The following is a 10,377-nucleotide window of genomic DNA, read 5'->3' as shown; positions in this document are numbered from 1 at the left end:
ATGGTACTGTACAGGTTTCTGCACTTCGTTTATTTGTTTTGTAATTCAGTGTTCAGTTTTTGTTATATTAAATCATTATGAACACTAACCACTCCGCGTATTGGTCCGATCCGTCTCGCCTCTCCTCGTCCGAGGAGGAGGACGAATATGAAAGCCGTTACAATGATACACAAAAAATGCTAGCAACTGTTTATATCTGTGATTAATAAGGGAGTGTCTGTTTTCTGTGAATTCATTTCCTGGAGCTGTTTCTGTATGGAACACAAAGACATGACTGCTTCCTTATGTGCTCATGTGCCAAGATGTGGACTGGGAGTGACTCAGCTAAGGTTTGTGATACCTCCCTCTCAGACCATTGCTTTGGAAGTGTTTTCTTTTCACCTACTGAAGGGTAAAAGTCCTGAATGTGTTTCTGTGGAAAACATTTATTGAACATATAGCTGTAGCCAGCCTCTAACTCAGTGTTTCCCAAACTCGGCCTTGCGGACCCCTAAAATATTTAGTTTTTTTTGGCCTAGCACTACATGGCTGATTCAAATGATCATAGCTTGATGATTAGTTGGTTATTTGAGTCAGCTATGTAGTGCTAGGAGGCACCCCTTGGGGTCCCCAGGACAGAGTTTGGGAAACCCTCTTCTAGCTGTAAAATTCTACATTTTATTCGTACAGTTGAGGTCAGAAGAGATGAACGTATTTTGGTGTGAAAAGTGCAAATCAATCACAGAACAACAACAAAGTACCTTCTGAAGATCCTGGAGGAAACAGGTCCAAAAGTATCTATATCCACAGTCAAACGAGTCCTATGTCGACATAACCTGAAAGGCCGCTCAGCAAGGAAGAAGACACTGCTCCAAAACCACCATAAAAAAGCCAGACTACGGTTTGCAACTGCACATGGGGACAAAGATCGTACTTTTTGGAGAAATGTCCTCTGGTCTGATGAAACAAAAATAGAACTGTTTGGCCATAATGACCATCGTTATGTTTGGAGGAAAAAGGGGGGAGACTTGCAAGCCGAAGAACACCATCCCAACCGTGAAGCACGGGGGTGGCAGCATCATGTTGTGGGGATGCTTTGCTGCAGGAGGGACTGGTGCACTTCACAAAATAGATGGCATCATGAGGGAGGGAATGTTTATGGATATATTGAAGCAACATCTCAAGACATCAATCAGGAAGTTAAAGCTTGGTCTCAAATGGGTCTTCCAAATGGACAATGATCCCAACGATACTTCCAAAGTTGTGTCAAAATGGCTTAAGGACAACAAAGTTAAGGTATTGGAGTGGCCATCACAAAGCCCTGACCTCAATCCCATATAAAATGTGTGGGCAGAACTGAAAAAGCATGTGTGAGCAAGGAGGCCTATAAACCTGACCCAGTTACACCTGCTCTGTCAGGAGGAATGGGCCAAAATTCACCCAACTTATTTTGGGAAGCTTGTGGAAGGCTACCCGAAACGTTTGACCCAAGTTAAACAATTTCAAGGCAATGCTACCAAATACTAATTGAGTGTATGTAAACTTCTGACTGGGAATGTGATGAAAGAAATATAAGCTGAAATAAATCATTCTCTCTACTATTATTCTGACGTTTCACATTCTTAAAATGAAGTGGTGATCCTAACTGATCTACGACAGAGAATTTTTACTAGGATGTCAGGAATTGTGAAAAACTGAGTTTAAATGTATTTGGCTAAGGTGTATGTAAACTTCCAACTTCAACTGTATGTTTATCAATAAGATATCGTACACACACCAGGGACTGGACCGTACGGAGAGTGCTATGATCAGGTCCCCCCTGTAATCTTATTCATTATAGTTAGGCAAAACTGATCCTAGATCAGCAACTATGCTGAGATAGTTTATGAATTATGGCCATGTAGTTTTGGAAAAAATAGTAAAAGATATAGGCCTACATTTCCTGATCTCACCACAGGGTGGTGCTCTAACATCTACACCAGGAAACAACATTTGATTTTGCAGTGCATACCACCAAGTCAACCCCCGAGCCCTGTTTTGTATTCTGTTGACTTAAATATTTCTCACTTTTCCCTGTGTCTTTCTCTTCTCTCCCCCTCCCCTTTCTCTCTCTCTCCACTCTCTCCTCCCTTCCACTTTTCTTTATCCCTCTCCTTTCTCTCCTCCCCTCTCTACTTTCTCTCCCTCATCAGCATGGCTGCCTAATCACAGCTCATTGAGACTGGCTTGCTAATTGGAAGATGCTCATTCACAGAGGCTGCATCTGCTACCTGTTTGTACCAATTAACAGGCCCATGACACAGCACTGACACCTCTTCAATGGGTTAACAGATGCTGCAATTAGACACTAATTTGAATGGCCGCCCGTTTAGCATGAGGGCCCTCTCTCTCTCTCTCTCTCTCTCTCTCTCTCTCTCTCTCTGAATCTCTCTCTCTCGAGCCGTGGGAAGGGAAACCCTAACTCACCGTTAACGCTCAGTGGGCATCTCGAGTGGCGCAGCAGTCTAAGGCACTGCAGTGCTAGAGGCGTCACTACAGACCCTGGTTCGATCCCAGGCTGTGTAACAGCCGGCCGCGACCGGGAGACACATGAGGTGGCGCACAATTGGCCCAGCGTCGTCCGGGTTAGGGGAGGGTTTGGCTAGGCCGGGATGTTGTCCCATTGCGCTCTAGAGACTCCTTGTGGTGGGCCCGGTGCATGCATGCTGACTTCGGTTGCCAGTTGTATGGTGTTTCTTGCAACACATTGGTGCGGCTGGCTTCCGGGTTAAGCAAGCAGTGCGGCTTGGCTGGGCTGGGTTGTGTTTTGGAGGACGCGTGGCTCTCGACCTTCGCCTCTCCGGGAGTTGCAGCGATGGCACAAGACTAACTACCATTTGGACATCATGAAATTGGGGAGAAAGGGGTTAAAATGTACAACAACAAAATAAACGCTCAGCAATGAGCTAAATGTGCCCTCTCCTTGTTGTGTGATACTCAGTGACTAAGAGTGACTGGCAAGTTAGAAAAGGGGTTATGTACACTGTTAGTTTGGGTAGGTAGATAGAATCATGACTCTTGAGTTTTCAGTTCATCGTTCGCAAGGTAGGGGGTGGTCCAGCGTGCTCTGGGCATTATTGACTCAAATGAACAAAATTAGTTTGTTCTTTGTTCTTTTGACTGAAAAAGTCAAAGATCAGTGTCAGTAAAAAGAGCCGAATGTCTCATCACTACTGTATATCCAGTTTACCGTTTGTCTGTATACTTATTGTGGCAGCACCATTTCACCAAGTCAAATGCCTGTACATGCAAATGTATTGGCGAATAAAGGTGATTCTGATTTGGAAGGCAAGAAGGGATTCAGAACCCTTCTGAATCTGACTAAGCTTTTTTATTGTAGTCGGCCTTTCTTTTAAATAGTGCTTGAGCAGTATTTTTTTTCTTCAACATCAGAGGTTTGAGAAATCTGATACATTTAAAAATATAGGTGTGATAATGTTTTAAACTATATCTACAGTATATGGGAATATTTGTGCGTCATTTTACATATACAGTACTGACATAGTTGCCATGATTTCTGTCTTTGAAATTAGTATTTTCTGTGATTTGATTGAGCAGAGTAGGAGAATAGAAGAGAGTACACAGCAAATCAGCCAGTTTTACCTAGAGTTGATTTTTCAGTGTAACATTTCTAGTGTTGATTAAATTAACTTAACACTTAGTCATGTAAAATAACCCCAGTTCTGGTGTTAATAACCAGAGTTGATTGCGACTGTGTCATTTTTACAATGTGTAGGCTAAAACACACAAAACCATGACCATCATTATCATATTTCCCAGCATGCTCTATTGCATGTTGATTTGAGAATTGTTTGTTTTAATATCTGTGTTTTGCATGTACATTGATTGGTTGATTCATCTTTTGCTACACAAAGATACATAATATACATTGTTCTAAACTAATCCAACATGTTAGTAGATGGACTTGTTGCACCCCTTACTAAAATCATTGTTGCAGTTAAGTGAGTTAGGTAGTCTCATCAACCAACCTATATAGCCCATGGTTTTAACCTACAAATAACTTTAAAACCACCTAACATTTTAATGCACCTGGTATTTTTTATATGTTATAGTGTGCACTGGAGGCAACCTTTTTAAACCATTTTTACTTTCTTATGCTTAAGGCTGTTTTTAAGAAATTTTAAATGGAAATGGGCATACCCCCTTTTAACCCCTAACAAAGTCTATCCTGCTTACGACCCCCCGGCAGTGGCGGGGGAGTCTGGGCCTCCCTCTGGCATGCTGTGCCCTGTGAGGGCACTGGCTGCCTATGTGGAGCGGACACGGTCATTGAAAACAACAGACCAGCTCTTTGTCTGCTATGGTGAGAGTCCTGGGAGCTGGGCTATCAAAGCAGAGGCTCTCACTGGATCGTGGAAACGATTACGACAGCATACCGCCTGGCTGCCATTCCAGTGCTGGGATCTGTGGTGGCACGTTCAACACGAGGTGTGGCTACGTCCTGGTCTCTACTGAGAGGAGTGCGGTGAGATCTGTGCTGCGGCCAGCTGTGCTTCCTCTTGCACCTTTGCTTGGTACTATCGGGGAAATGTGGCACCTCCCTCTGTATGTAACCACGGTTATGTGAGCTATATGCAGGCGCCTCAAAAATGATGTCAAGAACGTGTCGCGGCCATGGGGTCTATATATAGAGGCGGATCCCAGCCGTGATACAGGTACACGGGAGTAAATCTGTAAACCTCACCTCGGATGTATCCCTCTGCCGCGGAGTGATACCAATATATTGGAGTGATCCATATAGCTCACATAACCGTGGTTACATACAGTGGGGAGAACAAGTATTTGATACACTGCCGATTTTGCAGGTTTTCCTACTGCAAAATCTGCAAATCGGCAGTGTATCAAATACTTGTTCTCCCCACTGTACGTAACCTTTGTTTTTCCATCCCCCCCACTTTCTATTTTTTATAAAGTTATTTACCCCCAACCCAAACCCCTTACCCTAAACCGGGTTCATTCCCTCTTCCCAACCCCTCCCCCTCAATTAAATAAATGAAAAATTAAAAAATTCAATAAAGTTTTTTTAATCAAGTCGAGAAAGACAAAAGGAGAACTCCACCACCCCTCCCCCTTGTACCATGACAAGCATCAACCGAACAGATACAATGAGAAGAGCGCTATGGAGTATGATGTCATGAAAAAAAACTATTAATCTCCATCGTCAACCTTTCGATATTTCCAATCATTTCAATGACTATTTCACTAGTAAAGTGGAAAACTGAAATAAGTGAAATTACAACATTTAACAGTGAACCATAATATTTTTGTATGAAAGATCTAAGAATTGAATGATTGCTGTTTTGAATTACCCTTAAGTTTGTGTGGGAGAGGTGGAATAACTACTGTTTTTCATCAAAAATTATAAGCTACCAGGTATAGACAATCGTGATGAGAAACTCTTGAGAATTGTAATAGTGTATTGCTACCCCTATTTCCTATATCTTTAACTAAATCGTAAAGGAATGTGTGTCCCTACAGGTGATTTGATTTGAAGGAAGCTAAAGTCATTTCACTGACTAAAAGTATTAAAGCACCCTTTACTGGCTCCAACAGCCCCCAATCAGTGTTCTGTCTGTTTTTAGTAAACTGATGGAGAGAATTGTTTGACCAAATACAATGGTATTTTTCTGAGAACAAGTTAAGTACTGACTTTCAGCATGCATAGAGAGAAAGGCACTCAACATGTACAGCACTAACTCTGATGACAGATGATTGGTCAAAATAAATGGATAATAAGTTGGAGCTGTATTTCTAGATTTCAGTGTAGCCTTTGATGTTATGGGTCATAAATTGTTATTGAAGAAACTCACATCACCTGCCATCACATGGTTGGAGAGTTATTTATCCAATAGAACCTACAGAGTGTTCTTCAATGGAAGCTTCTCTAACATCAGATATGTACCATGCGGTGTCCCTCAGGGCAGTTGCCTTGACCCATTACTTTTCTCTATTTTTACAAATGATTTGCCACTGGTCTTACACAAAGCTAGAATGACTATGTATGCGGATGATTCCACACTCTACATGTCAGCATTTTTTGTTGTTGTTACAGTCAGTATCAGAATGGGTGATTAATAATAACCTACTAAAACGAAAAACATTGTATTTGGTTCTTAAGATTCTATAAAAACCTAAACCTCCGCTGGAGTTGTGTATAAAGGGTGTGTGACCATTGAGCAAGTTGAGGAAGCTAAACTCCTAGGTATATTATTGGATGGTCAATTATCATGGTCAGGTCATATTGACAAAGTTGTTGTGAAGATGGGGAGGGGTATGTCTGTTATAAAAAGATGTTCTGCATTTTTGACACAAATAAAATGTACTAGTTGTTGAGGTTCTGGTCTTGTCCCATCTTGATTACTGTCCGATAATATGGTCAAGTGCAGCAAAGAAAGACCTAGCAAAGCTGCAGCTGGCTCAAAACAGAACAGCATACCTTGCCCTTTAAGGTGCAATATGCAGAAACTGCTCCAACATTTTCTGGTTGTTAAAATTCGAATAGTTCGCCTAATTTCAGTTTGTGACAAAACAAGCAGTCATTGAGTAAAGAATCATGGAATCATTGTACCATCTAAACCGCTGTAAATTATATTTTCCATAATCAAAAATGTTGTATTTTCAGTTGTTTGAAGCTGGTGTACAAAACCGAAAGTAAAAGACGCAAAAACAAAACTTAAGAACGGGAAGCATAGAAATAGTGCACATAGAACAGACCTACTGCTTATATACTTGCTTTCAATGAGAATGACATGCATTTACGAATGCTCAACACCCGTTGAATATGGCCGTAGTCAGTAAACATTGGCAAAAAAGCATAATTAAATTGTTGCCAGCAGTACAGTTACAGTCACTAACGATCTGGATAACATGAAAACAGCCTAACCAGCTCTGCTAGGGTGAGTAAAATGGTCAGAGTGGGGTGTTCTCTCATTTGTGACTGGAAGTAGCTAGCCAATGTTAGCCAGTTAGCTTGGGTGCTTGACTGCCGATGTGAGATCAGAACGTTCAGATCAAACCCTACTCATTGGCCAGAGCGTCCAGTGTGCGCTCTGAACGCTCCAAGAGCTCTGAATTTACGAATGGACAATCTGACAGCACAGTTGCAGTCACCAACGCTCTCGATAACATAACAGCCTGACCAGCTCTGCTAGGGCGAGAAATGTTCAGTGAGCTGTTCTCTCATTTGTGTCTGGAAGTAGCTAGCAAGTTAGCTTTGGTGCTTGACTGCTGTTAGTACAGAACACTCGGATCAACCCTTAAAGAGATGGGTGGGGCTAAAGCTTAAGAGGGTGTGAACAATGCTGAATGAGTGTAGACAATGAAAGGCTTTCCAGTAGTAGTGGCTTGTCACCCAAAATCCTGACAAACTTTTACAAATGCACAATCGAGAGCATCCTGTCGGGCTGTATCACAGCCTGCTACTGCAACTGCACCGCCCTCAACCACAAGGCTCTCCAGAGGGTGGTGCGGTCTGCACAATGCATCACAGGGGGCAAACTACCAGCCCTCCAGGTCACCTACAGCACCTGATGTCACAGGAAGGACAAAAAGATCATCAAGGACAATAACCACCCAAGCCACTGCCTGTTCACACCGCTATCATCCAGAAGGTGAGGTCAGTACAGCTGCATCACAGCTGGGACCAAGAGATTGAAAAACAGCTTGTATCTCCAGGCCATCAGACTGCTAAACAGCAATCACTAGCACATCAGAGGCGTAGACATAGATTAGGAATCACTGGCCACTTTTAGAAATGGATCACTAGCCACTTTAACAATGTTCCGTATCTAGCATTACTCATCTTATATGTATAAACTGCACACCACACTATTCTACGGTATCTTAGTCACTTTAATTGTTTGTAAATATTGCATCACCCATCTCATATGTATTTACTGTACTCTATACTATGCCACTGTATCTTAGTCCAATGCCACTCTGACATACACTACCATTCATAAGTTTGGGGTCACTTAGAAATGTCCTTGTTTTGAAAGAAAAGCAAATGTTTTTGTCCATTAAAATAACATCAAATTGATTAGAAATACAGTATAGACATTGCTAATGTTGTAAATTACTATTGTAGCTGGAAAAGGATGATTTTCAATAGAATATCTACATAGGCGTTGTGGCAGACCAGGGGTTTTGGTCAAGACGTTTACATAGATCAGACACGGACAGAGTATGATTAGCTCGGTTTCAAGGGTGTTTATTAAATAATAAATCAAAAGAAAAGGACAGGTCTCCCCCACGAGACCCTCTCCGGGATACCTTCTCCTGGGCTCCGGGTCTTTCTGTCGGACGCACAAACTCAACTCCCTCGTGTAACTGTATCCAACCACCTGGAAGTCACCTCACTTCCATTAGTCCTCCTTGTGTGCTGCCCTTCTGGCAGCTTTATGGGCCTCACACAGCTGGTGAGCAATCCGCCCTTGATTACTCACCAGCTCCCAATCAGCCCCAATTAGTCCTGTCCGGAGAGCCCTGGCACATCCAGCAGATGGAGCCACCGCCTCATGATGTATACTCCATCTGTTACCAGGCCTCGACGAGTCTTCCCCTGGTGGCTGACCTGCTGTACTCCACAGCGTACAGAGGCCCATTATCAGCAACCATCACTCCTGTGTTCCAATGGCACGTTTTGGTAACTAATCCAAGTTATTTTAAAAGGCTAATTGATCATTAGAAAACCCTTTTGCAATTATGTTAGCACAGCTGAACTGTTGTTGTGATTAAAGAAGCAATACAACTGGCCTTCCTTAGACTAGTTGAGTATCTGGATTCTTGTTCTGAGAAAGGAAGGCTATTCCATGCGAGAAATTGCCAAGAAACTGAAGATCTCGTACAATGCGGTGTACTATTCCCTTCACAGAACGGCACAAACTGTCTCTAACCAGAATAGAAAGAGGAGTGGGAGGCCCTGGTGCACAACTGAGCAAGAGGACAAGTACATTAAAGTGTTTAGTTTGAGAAACAGATGCCTCACAAGTCCTCAACTGGCAGCTTCATTACAGTTTTTCCCAATTGCTAAAACACAATTTTGCAAACTAGGCTGGTTTTATCAAAATACTTAACACAATTCACAAAACCACACACCCAAACTGCAAAATACCTCATATCCTGCTAAATGAAGCACTGCAACTAAAACTACATATAGCATTATCAAAATCAAACATTTGCACGAAATGGCACACACTTCATTCATTTTTGTCTAACCAACTACACACTGTTGGGCATAATCAAAAGCACTCATCTTTAGTATGCTTTGCCATAATAGTTCAAATTGTAGAAAATTCTTCAGATGCACAGAAATATTTGCAGATACACACACATGCTGTTGAAACATTTTCTTTTTTTACCAAATAAGTCAGTGCAACATATGCACAGCAGATATATTTACATTGGACAGAAAAAAAATATGCTCACAAAAAAACAGTAAACTGAAAAAGAAAATTGCAGAAAAAATGTGCAGAAAAATATATAGAAAAAAAGAGGCAAGAAGAATAATTAGGCAGAATCTTGCCACACAGCTGGGTCTGGCCACAACACCTCGTCCACATCACAGCTGGGTCTGGCCACAACGCCTCGTCCACATCACAGCTGGGTCTGGCCACAACGCCTCGTCCACATCACAGCTGGGTCTGGCCACAACACCTCGTCCACATCACAGGCAATATCTTCCCTTGCCAGACATCGAGGGAAGAAGCGCCTTGAGTGCCGTATCCATCCCTGAATCGCACCCACATCAATCTCATCACATGCCTCTTCCATAGCCTGCACAAGAGGCAAGCGCACCAAGGGCTGCCGGTCGTATACCTTCCACCGCCATGCCGAAAATAACTCTTCTATGGGGTTCAGAAAGGGTGAGTATGGTGGGAGGTATTGCACGAGAAATGGTGGGTGGTCAGCAAACCAGTTTTGGACTGGGGCTGCACGATGAAAGCTCACGTTGTCCCATACTACCGGGTTCTTTGATGGTCTGCATCATTCATACGCTCTGGTGGTATGAGAATGTTGTGGAGTCTGTCCAGAAATGTGAGAATATGGGCTGTGTTGTATGGTCCAAGGTTGGCATGACGGTGGAGGACACTATGCGTATTGGAGATGGCAGCACACATTGTGATGTTCCCACCACGTTGGCCAGGAACATCTATAATGGCTCTGTGGCCAATGACGTTTCTCCCCCTTCTTCTGGTCTTTACTAGGTTGAACCCAGCCTCATCTATAAAGATGAACTCATGTGGGATTGCATGAGCATCCATTTCCAGTACAAAGAACAAAAGCAGTCAATATGGTGTTATCCAGTACACTGGGAAACAATGTTGCGTGTAGTGTACT

This window comes from Salvelinus fontinalis, chromosome 2 (assembly GCF_029448725.1).
Source record: "Salvelinus fontinalis isolate EN_2023a chromosome 2, ASM2944872v1, whole genome shotgun sequence".
Lineage (NCBI taxonomy): Eukaryota > Metazoa > Chordata > Actinopteri > Salmoniformes > Salmonidae > Salvelinus > Salvelinus fontinalis.
The sequence above is the reverse complement of the archived record's forward strand: the minus strand, read 5'-3'. Positions refer to the sequence as shown.